Source organism: Rhinolophus ferrumequinum, chromosome 25 (assembly GCF_004115265.2).
Source record: "Rhinolophus ferrumequinum isolate MPI-CBG mRhiFer1 chromosome 25, mRhiFer1_v1.p, whole genome shotgun sequence".
Classification (NCBI taxonomy): Eukaryota; Metazoa; Chordata; class Mammalia; order Chiroptera; family Rhinolophidae; genus Rhinolophus; species Rhinolophus ferrumequinum.
Window position 1 is genome coordinate 26,216,514 of NC_046308.1, and position 16,949 is coordinate 26,233,462.

The following is a 16,949-nucleotide window of genomic DNA, read 5'->3' on the forward strand; positions in this document are numbered from 1 at the left end:
CTGCCCTTTTCCTCTGATTTTCCTTACTGCTTTGTGTCTCGGTCAGCTTGGCTGCCATAACAAAAGACCACAGAATGGGTAGCTTAAACAACAGAATTGTTCTGTAGGCTGGAAAGACCAAACTCAAGGTCCATCAGGGTTCATTTTCTGGTTAGGACTCTCTTCTGCCCTCTCACTGTGTCCTCACCAGTCAGGGAGACACACGCACACACACACGTGCTTGCACACCCCACACACATTATTCTCGGGCATCTCTGATCCCCTAAGTCCATCGTGAAGGCCCTCCCTTACAACCTAATCACCTCCCCAAAGCCTCACCTTCAGATACCATCACAGTGAGGGTTAGGGCTTTCACATATGAATTCAGGGTAGGGGACAAACATAGTGGCCCTCCCGCTGAATAACCCTTTGCAAACTATTATTTTAAAATTTGCATGGGGTTGAAGCACCGGCATCCATTTGTAATGTGATTTTCCATCCCACTTTTAAACATGAAACTTGTAGACTCTTCTAATGAAACACAGGAAATATGCCTGAAATGGTATGATTCTTGATGAAGACAAGTGATGGTGTGTCCTGAAAACCCACCGAGGCCCACTGCCCGCGGCGAGCCGCCAGCCCTCCTTCGCCAGCTTATCAGCTCCCACTCCTGCTGAGGTTCGAGACAACCAGAGGTTCTAATGTAATAAGAAAGATGAGCTCCGAAGATGGCTCTGCCTTCTTGTATTCAGAAAAACTGAAGGAATTTTCTAAATGAGAATCTTTGCAGATGTAAAGTCTTTAGTCTTCAAAGAGAGGTGTGGGCAGCTGTCTGTAACACTTCTCTTTGGGAATTCATCTTTGACCGTTACTGTTTTCTATTCAGTAAAATAGCCTGTATAGAAATGGGTTTCTATATTCCTGTTTCTAGAGTACGTTTTTCATGAATGGGGATAATCTCTTATTTTGAGCTTAGTAGTTTCCTTTTGTTAGGAAGAACGATGCAGTCTCATTCCAGTCCCTTAGTCTGTGATCTATGGCTTGAAATTCCAGTTGGAAGGCAGTGATTGCCCTGGAAGCCTGCGTTGTGTGAAGTGTGGAGGCGTGATTTGGAAGGCAGAGCCTCAACAGGCTGCTCTGTGCGGTGGCGAGCTCTCCCCCCATGGAATATCCAGCCAATCAGCAGCATCCATTCCAGTTGCTTGCGATGGATGCTGTAGTGTTGGTTCTTGAGTTAGCCGGGAGGTTTGGAATAAAATGATCTCTGAGACTCAGCCCATTCTAAAATGCCACGTTTCCGTGACCCCATACAGCCAAGCTGCACACGTGCAAGCGCATGAGCCCTAGGAATTCTGCACAGAAGAAGGTGGTTTTCCACAAATGAAAAGAAAATGGAGTGATTAACTCCTAACTGTATCGTCTTAACTTTCAGGTTCACTGTCTTCTTCCCCATGTGAACAACTCTTTACACCTGTCTTCATCAGCTTATGCAGAATGTGAATTATCTTTAATATTTATGTTATAAAAGCAATAGAACAGCAAACAAAAGTAGGGAAAAAGTTATCAAAAATATCAGTTCATGACAAAAATTATTGTCTTGATACAGTCTTTTTCATCTTAATATGACTATTTGTAGTTAACCATAGTGCATATATGCTATTATGTCCTTTTATTTGAAACATTCGAGTGTTTTTTCATGTTGCTACATCGTCTTTAGAATTATTACAAATAATAATTGACCAGATTATTCTATCAGGTGAATATAACACAGTGCGTATTATTATCTTTGTTGAACATTTATGCGGTGTCCAGTTTTTCAACATTATAATTATAAATAATGTGCAGCAAATTCTCTTGCCCATTATTTTGAATTATTTCTTAGAATTAGAGACATTAAGTTTGAGTACTCGGTCAAAAAATAACATTTTTGTGGCTTTTGATGGATAATGCCAAATTGCTTCCAAAAGGCTCTGACTACCCCAGTTTTTATCGCCCACCAATTTCACCTCACCTGACCAACAAGGGATCTTTCCATTTTAAAATTGCTTGATAGCTTTTTCTGGTGTACATTTCTTTTAATACAAACAAGGTTGAATTCCTTTTTTTTTTTTCGGTATATGGGTCATTGTTGGGAAAACATCTGTGGTGTTTTTTTCCCAGTTATCTTATGAAATCTTAATGTTATTCTTACCATTCTCCAACTTCTTGTGATATCTTTTTTTATCATATTAAATTTCTATACACCTACACACGTACGCGTAGAATAGGATTCTGGGTATCTACTTAATTCCAGTTTATCCTTTTGTGAGTACCACAGTTTTAAGTATTATTGTTATATAATATGTCTTAAGGACTTGTTTCTCCTCTTGGCTACTTTAATTCTCTTTTACTTTTGAAAAATATCTCTACCAGTTTTATTCAAAAATGAATTTTAGATCCATTTTATGAACTTAAAAAAAAATCATCTGGATTTTTATCTGCCTGCATTCACTTGGCAATAATAATTGATTCAGTCCGTACATTAATTTGTGGGGAATTGATTTATCATATTTAATCACGTGATAAGTCTTTCCCGTCTCAAAAAAGTCAGGAGGCAAGCTGGGAGCAAAGACAGGAGGAGTGGGTATGGCTGGGCCGCAGGCTGCGATTGCTGAGGGGAAGGGAGGCCCGTGGTGGTCCGGGGCTGTCGGCTGGCCTCCTGGCCTGGGCCTTGCAGGCCCCGATGCTGACTCCTCTGCCAGACGGAGGGGGAGTGCTGTGTCCTGTGGGGGTCAGGAGACCTGGGTTCTAGCCCCACCTACAGTGCTGTTCGCCTGTTCTGTGCCAGGAAAAAGTCACTTCACCCACCAAGGTCCCTTCCAGCTCTAAAATCCTTTTCACCTCTGCTTTGTGCGTTGCAAGACACCTCAGTGCTGTTGTGCCTCACCTCTGACGGACCGCTGGAAGGGGTCGGGAGGAGGCAGAGACCCTTTCCAATTGGTTCTGCTCTCTGCCCTCTGCTGGTCCCAGCACCCAACCCATGGCTAGCACCCCACGGGTGTTCCACGGAAAGAGGGAGGGAAGGAAGAAATGGTGTACCCCCGTTTATGGAAGAGTTTTGTCTTGGCCAGTGTGTTTCAGGCTTTATCGTGAACAGAGGTCACCTGGGGATCAAATAAAACTGCAGCTCTAAGGGAGCAGGTCTGGGTGGCATAGAGGCTGTTAGTGTACAGGCCACACTTTGAACAGCAGAGTTTTAAAACACAGATGTAGGTAAGAATTCCTGGCTGAAAAATAAGAGAGGTAGGGGCCAGGAGGGTGACTAGAGTCCTGGTCACATTTATGCTTTAAAAGTATGTGTATAGATGAGAAACTTGGTGGCACAAAACCATTTGGTACATTCTAGAGATAGTAAGGTGATGGGTGCCTTTCTGCTACATGTTCGTTGCTTTCAAGTGTTTGCAAAGAATAAACACTTTAAAGAAATCTCTTAGTGAAGGGAAAAGCAGAAGCAGTTCTTCATCCTGCAGCCACACAGCCAGCACGGCCACCCAACTCATTGTCCCTTCTCTGAGTGACACTGCAGTCTAAAGTAAGGTTGCTCTCTGGCTGGGAAAAGTTTGCTCTAGTTTAGAAGCACTGGAGGCTGTACCCACAGCCCAGAGGTGACATGTAACTAGGGACCCCACCTCTGGCGCAGATGCAGCCTTCAGAGATGAGAGAACCAAACACCACCCCATCCCATTCCTCGTCCAGGGTCACCTGCAGCCAGACCAAATGTCCAGGGACGCCTTCCCAAAAACGCCTTAGCGCACCCACCAAAAGCGCTAAGGAAAATCTCTGAGTTAAAAGTTTGCCTTTCTTACTGGAAGAATTTTTATTAGGCCAAAGTGTTGACAAGTTTGTCATTCCCAGAATCTGCTAACACCCTCCCCCCACTCCCTTCGATTTTTAGTACTTTTCCCCTCCTCATTTTAGAGGGGAGGAAAAACTGTCTTGAACAGGCAGAAAGTTTTATCCAAGGTGTTTGGCAGTGACTCCGTGTGCTGGGAAAGATTTATGTCTCCGTTCTCTGGCACTGCCTAGTGTGAGCTCACTTAAAACAACTGAATAAATGAGTTCACTTTATCCTGTCAAAATGGAACTGAGGGCAGCCTGGTACCCAGCTGGGGTCCGTGGGGACCCTGAGGCAACGTTCATGTCTCCGTCACTTGTGCTGAGCTCAGCCGTTTTTATGTCTGTCTGAGGTCATTAAAACGAGGAGGGCAGGGAGCAGAAAGACCGGTGGAATGAATGGCGCGATGGAAACACCACTTGGAGTCTGGAGGGCTCAGCCCAGAGCACGGATTCAGGGATTCACTTAAAGGCAGCCTGTTCCCCAGTGTTGTCTCCACCAGTGAGCCATCCTGCGCACGGGAGCAAGACCGTGAGCTCCTCGAAGGGGCTCCTCCAGACAGGTTTCTCCGTGCTCAGGGTCACAGAATATTTGTTTTCCTTTCTTGTTAGTCATAGTTTGTCTCTCGTGCTGCCCCACTACCATTAAGACCAGGCCCATTAAGACAGGACCTTATTGCCCTAGAAAAAGAAAATGGATTCTGTCCTGGATGGATATCCTGGGCTAGGCCACTCCCATTGATTGGTTCAGGCTCAGGATTCACCCAGAAGCTGTTATTACCTGAGACAGCATGATTCAAAAAGTGACAGCTGCCCCAAAGGGAGGACTGTGCCGCCTTGCCCTGAGCAGAGGGAAGCTGACAAGCTGGAAGGCCCAGCACCTGCTCCTGCTCAATCTCTACTCTCCCCTACGCGAGGACTTTGTTCCTCCTTCAGAGCCTTCAGGCTTCAGCAGGAGGGCACAGTGGTTTCTGTCTTAGGGTGGAGAACCTGGGCCTGTAATAAGCCCCGACAATTTCTTAGCATTTAAATGTGACAAAGCATGTCCTCTAGACTGTAAGCAGCCTAAGTGTGGGGATTGTGCCTGTTTCTTGAAGGAAGGAAGGAAGGAGGGAGGGAGGGAGGGAGGGAGGGGGGGGAGGGGAGGGGAGTGGAGGGGAGGGGAGGGAAGGGAGAGAAAGGAAAGGAAAGGAAGGGAAGCTTCACAAGTTCTGGGAAACTCCCAAGGAATTGCAAAAGGGGGCAGAGAGGTGGTAATCTGCACTGTGCAGCAGAGTTGGGACCTGACTGCAGGCTTCTCTGAATCCTCGTTCTTTGGCAAAGATGGTAAAGATGTCAAAAGAGTGATTGACATTTGGGTGGTACAAATGAAGGGGAAAAGGCAATTTTCATACTACATCTATATGTAAATGCATCCTTAAATCAATTTCTTTTCACTTAGAAGTATAACAGTTTGATGTGCTGGTTATATTTCTTCAGCATGCATTACAGCATAAATATTAGTGAGAGAACCATTGTGATCCGTGTATCATGTCGCACGCGCCCCACGTGCTGCTGTCGCCAGAGCGTCAGTGTCACAGTGGGGTCCCCACATTGGCAGCGTCAGCATCACGTGAGAAGGTCTTAGCAATGTGAATTCCTGGGCCCTAACACAGATCTCTTGAATCAGAAACCCTGGCGAGGGGGCTCAGAAAGCTCTTTCTCACCTCCTCCAGGTGATTCTGACATCTGCTAAAGTCTGGGAACCACTGCACCGGAGTGTTCAGGAGTGTTCTGGTTGTGTCACCTTTGTCCATCCTGGGTGCTGACAATGCTCTCATGAATCCTGAGCACATGAACACTCAGGTGAAGCACCACGTAAACATTAAATCAGACCCAGCCTCCACAGTTTAGTGGAGAAAGATAAGAAGTGATGTGAATGAACGCCTACACCAGGCAAACACCTTGAAATGTGCTTGCACGTGTATGGGTATGAACGTACCCTTCACCAGAAATGCTGGCTCATTTCTCTGTGACTCCTCGGATCAGAATTCAGACGTGCTGCGAGGCCCTAGTGAAGCAGCCCGCTCCCCATTGCTTAGAGCAGCACTATTGTCCAACAGAACTTTCTACAGTGATGGAAAAGTTCAATGCCTGCATTGTGCTGGGAGACAATTCTCCATGGGTCTCTTGCATTTCTGCACATTTTCGAAGCAGAGGCACCGAATGCCTTTTTTCTGGGACTTTTCAAGGACGTTTGGATGTAGAGATAGTGTGTTCCTCCAGAGCGAAGGATAGCATGCCTCTTGCCCATCATAAAAGATCCAGGGCCCCTAACCCCAGGCTTCCTCTCTTGTATTGCAACCCACTGCCTGGCACGTATCAGCTGGTGCTCTTCACATTGCCCTGCTGCACCTGGAGCTCGGGAAACTGGAGCAAGAAATTGCTGGGACTCTGGCTACTGATACTGCTGCAAATAATGAAGTCTTTTGTCTCAGACCCGAGAGTTTCATGTCTTCTGCCAGAATCCATGAAACAGAAGATTAATTGTGACACTGCAACTAAGGTACAATACGAGATCCTTTGCATTTCTTACACATTGTCCAGCACAGGTGTCTACTGAGCACTTGAAATGTGGCTAGTATGACTAAGAAACTGAATTCTTAGTTTTAATTTTTCCTCAGTTTCATTGAAGTATAAATGACAAATAAAATTGTATATATTTAAAGTATACAGTGTGGTGATTTGATAATGTATACATTATGAAATAATTACCACACTTAAGTTATTTAACATATTCATCACCTTCGTAGTTATCTTTTTGTTTTCCTTCTGGTGAGACCTCTTAAGAGCTACTCTTAGCAACTTTCAAGTATACGATACAGTATTATTAACTGCAGTCACCGTGCTGTACATTACATCCCCAGAACTCATTCATCTTAGAACTGAAAGTTTGTACCCTTTAACTAACAGCTCCCCCATTTCCCTTACCCCGACTCCCACCCCCAGTCCCCAGTAACCATCATTCTACTCCAAGTTTCTGGGAGTTTGACTTTTTTTTCCCTAAGATTCCACATATAAGGGATACCAAACAGTATTTTTCTTTCTCTGTCTGTCTGATTTCACTTAGCATAATGCCTTCCAGTTTCATCCACGTTGTCCCAAATGGCAGGATTTCCTCTTTTATGGCTAAATAATATTCCTTTATATATTTATATCACATCTTCTTTATCCATTCATTTATTGATGGACACTTAGGTTTGTTTCCATATCTTGGCTATTGTGAATAATGCTCCATTGAACATAGGAGTGCAGCTATATCTTCAAGATACTACTTTTATTTACTTTGGATCCACAGCTGACTATTGAACAACAAAGGTTTGAATTACATGGGTCCATTGATATGTACATTTTTTTCAATTGACCTTCACAGTTCAAACCACATAGTTCAAGGGTCAACTGGCAGTTGGGAGTCCATGTATGCAGGAGGCCGACATAAGTTATACATGAATTTTGGGCTGTGTGGGCAGTCAGCACCCTTAACCCATGCATTGTTCAAGGTTCAACTGACATGGGATTTATTTTTAAGTAGCCATATGGGGCTAGGGACTACCCTATTGGACCACATATTTTAGAATGTTCAAGCATCAACTGCATGATCATTGGTCAGGGGTGCTATTGAGGGAGCTTCTATGTTGAGGGGGGTTGCGACTTAGATGATCTCTACGCTATTTTCAGTATTTGAGTTCTGATGATTCTGCAGCTCTAGAAAGAGTGGAGTTCTGGAGAGATGCCTTTTTTTTTTTTTTTTTTTTTTTTTTTTTTTTTTTTGCGTCCAGAGGGGCTTCCTGGTACAGCTGAGAGATGAAAGGAAAGATAAATTGGATCTGAGTCTGGAGCTTGGGACTGGAGAGGTGTTTCCACTGGAGGATATGTCTCTTGGAAGAGGCTTGGAGGCCAGAGAGCGAAGATACGGCCAGAGAAGATGAGCAGACCAGTGGCCCTTAAAGAATTTACTTGGCCCTGCCCTCGCCTTCTCTCCTCAGCCTGAGAATATCCCCATCTGCCCCAAGTTGGCTAGAGACTCCTCTGGGCCCTTGTCAGCAACCCAGCTCCTCCTCCTCTCATTTCCCAGCTCAGAACAATCTCCTCTTTGATTGCTGGCTCAGGCCCTGCTGACAGGTCAGGTCATATGTACCTAATCAGGAGGAGCTGGGGCCTGTGGAATGATAAATGGGGCTTCTCATTTCAATCAAGTTTGTGCAGAATATTGGAAACAGCTGTAGGCTTTGGCTGGTAGTGCCAGAGTCTGTGGGGACCTGGTGTTTGGGGGAGGAGGGTTGAGATGGGGGAACACCAGGGCCAGAATCTAAAGATGCTTTGCTACCTGAACGCTGACAAAGCCAGAGAGCTTAATTCAGTGCTAGCTCCTGCCTGGAACCCTCAGCTCTAAGGACATGGGGGATACTCTGGAATCAGAGGACTCAGGTCACAGCTCGGGCAGGTCTGGGTTATCCTACAGCCATTTATTTACATTTATTGACATTTATGTCACAAATACCACACAGATTTCTCTGCAAGTTGCTTTTCTCACTTAACATTGTGTTAGTCCCTCTAATTTATTCTTTTTCTTAAATTGTGGTAAAATACACATAATGTAAAATCTACAATCGTAACCATATATATATATATTTTTTTTAAGATTTTTATTGGGGAAGGGGAACAGGACTTTATTGGGAAACAGTGTGTACTTCCGGGATTTTTCCAAGTCAAGTTGTTGTCCTTTCAATCTTAGTTGTGGAGGGTGCAGCTCAGCTCCAGGACCAGTTGCCGTTGCCATTTGCAAGGGGCACAGCCCACCATCCCTTGCAGGAGTCGAACCAGCAACCTTATGGTTGAGAGTACGCGCTTAAATCAACTGAGCCATTTGGGAGCTCAGCAGCAGCTCAGCTCAAGGTGCCGTGTTCAATCTTAGTTGCAGGGGCCGCTGCCCACCATCCTTTGCGGGACTCAAGGAATTGAACTGGCGACCTTGTGGTTGAGAGCCCACTGGCCCATGTGGGAATAGAACCGGCAGCCTTCGGAGTTAGGAGCATGGAGCTCTAACCGCCTGAGCCACCGGGCTGGCCACGTAACCATTTTTAAGTGTACATTTCAGTAGAGTTAAGTATATTCCCACTGTTATGCAGTCAACCTCTAGAACTTTTTCATCTTGCAAAACTGAAACCCTATATCCATTAAACAACAGCTCCCATTTCTGCTTCACCCCAGCACCTGGCAACCAGCATTCTTTCTGCTTCTATGAGTTTGACTACTTTAGAGGTATCCCAAGTGGAATCATACAGCATTTGTCTTTTTGTAATTTATTATTTTTAATAGTTGCATCACATTACAGTATATAGATATATGTGTACTGTGCAACTATTACTAGTATTTTTGCCACCACAAAAAAATGCTATAAAATTTTTTCTATGCATATCCTTGCATACTGGAGTTTGCTGCCTTTTCTTTTCTTTTTCTTCTTTTTTTTCTTTCTGTAGGATAAATTTCCAGAAAAGACATAGCTGGATCAAAGAAATGCATATTTTTAGTTTTTGTATATGCTACCACATCCCTTTCTCAAAAGTCTATGGTAATTCACATATCCACCAGTTGTGATGAAAAGTTCTGTTTCCCCCACGTCTTCTCCAGCCTTTGCTATCATTACTCTTTTAAACTTTGCTCTTCTGATAAATGGAAAATGGTATCACACTTTTAAAATCCGCAATTCATTGACAATTATTGAGGTTGAACATCTTTCCATAAATGTATTGGCCATTTGGATTTTCTCTTCCAGGAGTCACCTATTCAAAGGTTTTGCCGTTTTTCTACTAGGTTATTTCTCTTTCTTAATGTGTATAGCAACACTTTGTGTATCACAGATGTTAACTCTTTGTCAGTGGCTTATACTGAAAAATTTTCTCTAGTCTATGATTTGTCTTTTGCCTTTGTATATGTTATCTTTTATCCTTCTAAAATTTAAATATTTTATGTCTATCTTTTCCTCTATAGCGTTTGGATTTTCTGTTTTGTTTGAAAAATATCCTCAAACCTAGATTGTATAAATATTCTTCTAAATTTTTTTATTAAATTATTTTAAATATTTAAATTGTTTTAAATATTGTTTAAAACTGTTTTAAATATTTCCTTGTGAATTTGTTTAAATATAAAAAACAATATTTAAATTGTTTTAAATATTTAAATTTAAATATATTTAAATCTTTCATCTATTTGAAATTTACTCTTAATAGCTTGTGAGGTAGAGAATTTAATCTTGTTTTGTTTTTTTCAGACAGATAGCCAGTCATCCCTACACAATTTATTAAATAAACTATCCTTTTTTCCCACCTTTATCATATACTGTACTACAATCCAATATACTGGGATGTATTTCTGAACTTGGTTCTATTTCTGTCCCACAGATCTATTTATCTTGTCCTTTACTCTTAATATATGTGGGGATCACAGTGATTTATAGGCCACTATAAGGCCACTCATACCTAAATATTTTGTCACTGCTGTTGTTTTTATCATTACCATGATACAAATTCCTTCCAGCTGTAAGGGGTTGGGAATGTCCGTAACTCTACAAGAAAAGACAAAGTTCGAAAAGGCCTGTCCACATGCCCTTTTGGAAACCAACCGAGGCAGAAGCCAGACAATGATATTAGATGAGCACCTACTATGTGCTTGGTACTGCTCTTTCCACTAGCGCTGGGGCTTGAAGACAGTGACTAATAATTTAAGGTTCTTGCTTCTCAACTCCAGGCCTATCCTCTCCACACTACTTTGTGATGCAGTCAACCCCCATTTCTGCTTTGCCAGCTGTTCCCTATTAGATTCTCCCAACAGGGCCAATAGAGGGAGGTTGCGGCTGGAGGAGGAAGGGTCGACATGTCCTTCCAGTCTGCGTCGTGTGTTCCCTGTAAGCGTCACCCCGGCAGCAGCAGGCCCATCCTGAAGCAGCAGCTGAATCCAGTTTTCAGTTTCTCCAACACTTGCAGTTCCATCATCCATCAGCCACCCCACAACCCTGCCCCAGAGATCCCAGCACCAGCCAGCAGGTACCCCTTCCTCAGAGGCCTGGACACAGTCCCAGGGGTCCTTCTTTCTTGCTCAGAGCTTTCTCCTCAGAGGTCTGTGTCCCAGGCTCTGGTTCTCTTCCTCAAAATGTCTACAGTTTAGTCATTCCACCCTCTTCCTTTGCTTTTCCCAGACCTGGGGAGTGGTAACTGCTCCTGCAGCTGCCACCTCCATGATATCTACACATGCTCTTGTTTCCCTCCATTACCTAATTAACAACTTTATCCCTAGTTATCATTCTTCATATTAAATTCTCTCTTTTCAATTAACTGGTGTGTTTTCTGTCTCCTTACCGGACCCTGACTGACATAGGTAATGAGGAACTGAAGTTTTCTAGGGGCTGAGGGCTGCTTCTCTTGGCTGCCCTGTAGAGAGCTCGCCTCCCTCCTCCATTCCCAGAATTATTTGGCTGCTGGTTGTCAAGGAGACGGCTGACAATTTCCAGTTGCCAAGCCTCCCTCTGGAGCTGTATGGAGACATTCTGGAAACTCCCTGCTCCTTCCTGCTCCTCAGCCAGGGAACTTGGAGAATCTGGCCAGGTTGGGGGGCAGGGCATTGGTGGGGCGAAGGTGGGGCAGGGGAGAGTGAAGCAGACAAGGCCTGAAGACGCAGAGAGAGGCAAGAGCTTTCCTTGGGCCCTGGCTTCCTCCACAGATCTCAAGTGCCTGCCTGGCTCCTGTCAGCCCTATGCAAACAGACACCACTGGGCCCAGCCAAGGCTGAGTTCTCCCACCAGACCCTCCACCACAGAAAACTGTCCTAACACTGTCACTCTGCACATGGTAGAAGCTCCCGTTGCCAGCTGGAGCAGGGAAGAGCCTGGAACCTTTACTGAGGGAGGACCCTCACCCAGCCCCAAGCATTCCTCTCACTGAAGCAGCATTCAACACACACTGACAACTAGTGTCGTGGCTCAGGCTCCAGTCTATTTCATCATCATCAGAACAGCAAAGCTAGTGATAACAATTGAGTGAGGTAGGTGTGACTCTTACTCCACAAACAGGTGTGTGTATCTGTTCCTTTATTTTCGTTGAAATCAAATAAGTTTGTCTCCATTACTGGGGCCGCTGCCTCTCCCAGGGTCGCACCAGAATCCGGGAGGCTTATGAGGCGCCACCTACAGGGAGAAGCTTCTGACCACGGGTTCATCATGGGTGCTGCTGACTTGCTCATCATTCCGGCCTTCGGGCGGCTCTCCACTTCTCTGCCCCCGTGGGTCATGGGCCAGGCCTCTCGAGTTTTATCGTCTCCCAAGGACGCCGTGACCTCCGACCTGTCACCAAACTCAGAGAAATCTCTCCCTCTCCACTCTAACTGCCTCCAAAGGCACTCTCCTTTCTCCTTCTCGCCACTTCCACTGAAAATACCTAACAACTTTTCAATGAATTCAGGCTTTTACAAATATAGGGAAGTGTTAACTTTGGTGAAGCAGGTTTTGCTTCCGCCCTATAAAATCCCGAGGCAACAAGTAAGTAAAGACCTGGCTAGAGCTTCATCTATTTTATTTTTGCAGAGGTATTGTAAAGTAAACTAAAGACACCATTATATCTCATCTCTGAATATTTTAGTGTTCATTTTCTGAAAATCATTGTCTTACAGAGTCACAAAACTATTATCACACATAAAATTAACAATTTTCTAGTGTTGTCTAATAAACAATTCATTTCAATTTACATGAGAAAAACTGAGACTTGGGTGGGTAAGTAACGTGTGTGGTGTCCCTCTGCTCCTGGGCGATGGAGGCAGGATCTGAGCGCTGACCTGAGCCTCAGGTGTACTCTCCCCACAGTTCACTGCTTTACACTTTACACAGTCCTCTCCTGTGCGTCCACTCCTCCAGCTCTTACAACCACCCTGAGAAGCAGCTGGGCAGGCATTCTCAAAACAATCACATTTTTAACCCATTAGGAAATGGAGGCCCAGAGCAATGGAGTGTCTTGCCCATGGTGGCCTGGGAAGAGCTGGTTGTGACAGGGCTCCCAGAACGGGAAAGCAGATGGAAGGGGAGCAGTAACCAGGCCGGGCTAGTGTGGAAACCAGGCCTCCTTGCCCGTGGCCCTCAGGGGGGCTCTGGCCACCATTGTCACATTTTGCCTCAGCATCCCCGCTTCCCCCTGTCTTCACCCCTCTATCTACGGCCCCCTTCATTTCCTCTCTGGTTTCCAAGGAGCGGTTCACAAAGTGCCTGAGCGATGACCCCTGCCAGGCCCTCTGGCCCTCTTGCCCTCCTCCCTCCTCCCCTCAGAAAAAGCACCGCAGGAGCCCTGTTGGCCGCCCGGCCGCGGGCCCATTTCCTCTCTAGCCCTTGACTCATCTCCTGCTGGGGTTCCCGAGGGCCTATGGTTGGCTTCCGACAGGGCACACGTGGACACATATGGAAAAGCCATTTCTTTCCAGGAGCATCTGCTTCCTCTGCTCCAGCCCAGCTGACCCTCTCCGTCCCCCTCCAGAAGCCTTGGGTTTCAGAATCAGGACTCAAAATGGTCACAACAGGCTGGAGAGCTGGGTTAAACCCCACAAGAAAGGAGGCCTGCAGGTTGGCTCAGGGGAGTGGACATGGGAGTGTAAGGCAGGAAGAGGCCAGAGGTGAGTCACCTGGCCCGAGCCTGACGACTATCGTAGCCAGCCCGTAGCTGCCCGTAGCCAGGCAGACGGCTCCCAGAAACCGGGGCACATGTCACAGCCACACCACGACCTGGTGAAAACACTGGAAGCCTCGGGGCCGCCATGTCCTCCCAGAACATTGAGGTCTGCCCAGCCTCCTCATGGGTCCAGCTGAGGGCCCTGGAAAGCAGCAGAGTGCATATGCACTGGTACCCAGTGGCCAGGGAATACATGTTAACCAGTTGGATAAACAAAACTCTAACACAGCATGCAACAGAACAATTTTGAGCCTTCTTGTCAGAAAGAAGGGACTTAGCCATTCTACAGGCCCCTAGCCAGCCTGGAGTGAACGTAGCCTCAGGTAGACGGGGAGAAACGTGGGCATATGGGAAGTCAAGACATCAGGGAAACAGTACAGAGAATCTGAACCCATGTGTAAAATGTGGAGAGCAGTACTGTCTCATGGAAGGTTGAACACACCTAGCACACATAGCACATTCCTGGCAATAAATGGTAATGCATTATTAATTAGGCGGAGAATAGAAGGGCTGGACATGCTGCTGGAAATATGGGATGACTTTCCGTGTGGAAAAGAGATGTAAATAATTTTGCAGAGCTTCAGTGGAAGAACTCAACCCCAAGAAGAGGAGCGTCGGGGAAGCAGATTCCAGTTCAGCCTAAACAGGAAGAGGTCAAACACGCACGTTTGCTGACTGTGTAAATGTGCTAGGTGTCTACAAGTGGCTTGGTGTGTGTGGTTGTGCATTTTATCTATCCAATAACCTGACGAGGGAGCTATTATTTTAAAGAAGAAGATGATGAGACTCAGAGAGGCGACCTGGCTTGCCCAGTTTATGCAGCTAGTGCAGTGCCCACCAATATCGGTCAGTGGGAGAGGCTGAAGGGCCATCTCTCCAGAAGGCTACCGAGGGGGCCTCCTGTGCTACAACGGAGGCTCCACAGATGCACTCAGAGCCCATAGCCTCATTCTCCAAAATTTCAGCTCAAACTACTCAAGAGACTAGATCCTCAAGTCCGTCCTTATAACCTCCTCTCTTCTGAGTTTAGCTGAGGGACCACTCCAGGGTTTACCCTTTACTGTTCCTGACCCATCCCCCATCCTCTCCAGGATCCTCAAAGCAATGAATGCAGGTGGCCCTCGGGACCCACGTCGGCTGTGGATGGAGGAGTACATAGGGCCTGTGCCGGAGGGGAAGATGAGAAGCAGACATCAAAACCTGGGGAGTCTGCAGCTTCTCCTGCCCCAGGGCCTGGGCACTGAGCATGTGCAGAGCAAAGCGCAGTACCAGGTTGCCCCAGCTCCGCTGATACTCCTTGGGACAGAGGGGACGGGAGAAAGGGAGATGCCCTGCCATATATGGCCCAGTGTCTTGGACTTGGCAGATGCTCAAGAAATGTTTGTTGCATTAAGTTGACATTCCAGGTCAAGGGGTATAAGTAATTTTAAGAGGCAGATTCTGTCTATGCATAACCTCACTTACTCTTCTCAAGAAAGCAATTATATAAATGAAGAGATGGCAGCTCAGAGTAACATGCTATGATCACAGGGTCACGAGGAGGCAAAGCTGTGTTACGACCACTGTACTCCTGTCTCTCCGGGTCCCTGAGTTCCCTCAGCAGCAGAGACAGAAGCCTGGGCCTGCTCTCCCATTCCAGCCATACTTCCTCTTCCCTCCCAGACAGGGGCTGCTGCTCTACCTGACAGCCAGGTCTCAGGATCAGGGAAACACTCATCTCTGTGATGGTTAACTTATGTGTCGACTTCACTAGGCCACAGGTGCCCCGATGTTTGGTCAAACATGTATTCTGGATATGTCTGTGAGGGTGTTTCTGGATGAGATTAATATCCGAATCAGTAGACTGAGTAAAGCAGATTGCCCGCCTCCATGTAGGTGGGCCTCATCCAATCAGCTGAAGGCCTGCACAGAACAAAAGGGTCAACCTTCCCCCAAATAAGAGGGAATTCCTCCTGCCTGACTGCTCTGAGCTGGGACATTGGTATTCCCTTGCCTTTGGATTAGAATGGAACTATCAGCTCATCTTGTGTCTTAAGCTGCCAACAATCAAAATGGAGCCTCCACCATTAGCAATCTTGGGTCCCCAGCTTGCTAACTGCAGATTGTGGGACTTGTCGGACCCCATAATCACATGAGCAGAGCAACTCGTCATCATGCATCTCTTTCTATATAGACACACATTGTGGGGACAGACCCAGGAGTGCAGTTTCCAGGCTCTCGCCCTCACGTGGAAAGGTGCTGGCTCAGGTAGTAAATGGCTATCAACTGTGATTGGATGGCCATCAGCTGTGGCTAGTTGGCCGTCAGCTGTAACCAGTGAGCCATTGGCCACTAATATAACTGCCGTGGCTACGCTAGCAGGAAATGGGGGCTAGCAAGAAGATGGTGGCTGAGTCTGCAAGCGGCGCAGTGAGGGTTGAGAATTGTGTTGCTCCTGGTTCCTGTGTCTCCAACCCAGCCGCCAGTGAGAATATAGTGGTATGACTCCCCTACTTATGGCTCCGTGGGTGTTCCTTTTCGGCCTCACCATGTCCTGCGTTCTTATGTGGGGAGTGGGACCAGAGACCCTGCAGGCCGCCCCGCATGACACACATCCTATCCATTCTGTTTCTCTGGAGCATCCTGTCCAATCCACCTTCTTTCCTGACTCTTCCTTCCAAGGTTTCCCTTGCTAAGAAAAATGACACAGTGGGCTGAGGAGCACCTCCCAAGTCTGCCATGACCCTGGTGGCCCTGGGTAAGAAGAGGCCAGTGGTGCTAACTCCACAAGCAGAATGGATTAAGTTCAAGGCCAGCACAAACCTTTGCTGTAAGCCGGAGTGTCCTGAAGGCCTCCTGATTCACCTGCCTGAATTCCCACAGGATAAGCTCTAGACACCCTGAGGTAGGCAGCAGCACCAAATCCTCATTTTTTTGCTCCCAAAGGAATGTCTAATAGAGTTCTGAAGGCATTCCCAGTTTAGGGTCGGGGGATCAAAATGAGTGGGACATATGGACTGGTCAATAAATCAGTCAAACATGTGTCAGCCCTACTTTGTGGGAGCCTGACTCCCAGGGACCATCTACCATTCTGCTCAAAGCCGAATTAGGAGTGAATGGGGGCTTAAGACCTGAAGGAGACATGGAGGGGCCCTTGGATCTTCAATGAGAGTGGACAGAGGTCTGTCCACAGTCTTAGGACCAGTGAGAGGCCGAGAGTGTCATGATGAGCTTCTCTGGGCCATGGAGGAGCGTGCCTGGCACTCGGCTCTGACATCATTTGTCCCTGCTAAGCACCCATGAACCTGACACCAGACATCAGATCCCCTATCTCACTGGGGTCCAGGATTCTCACCCTCCCACCAACCTGCTTCC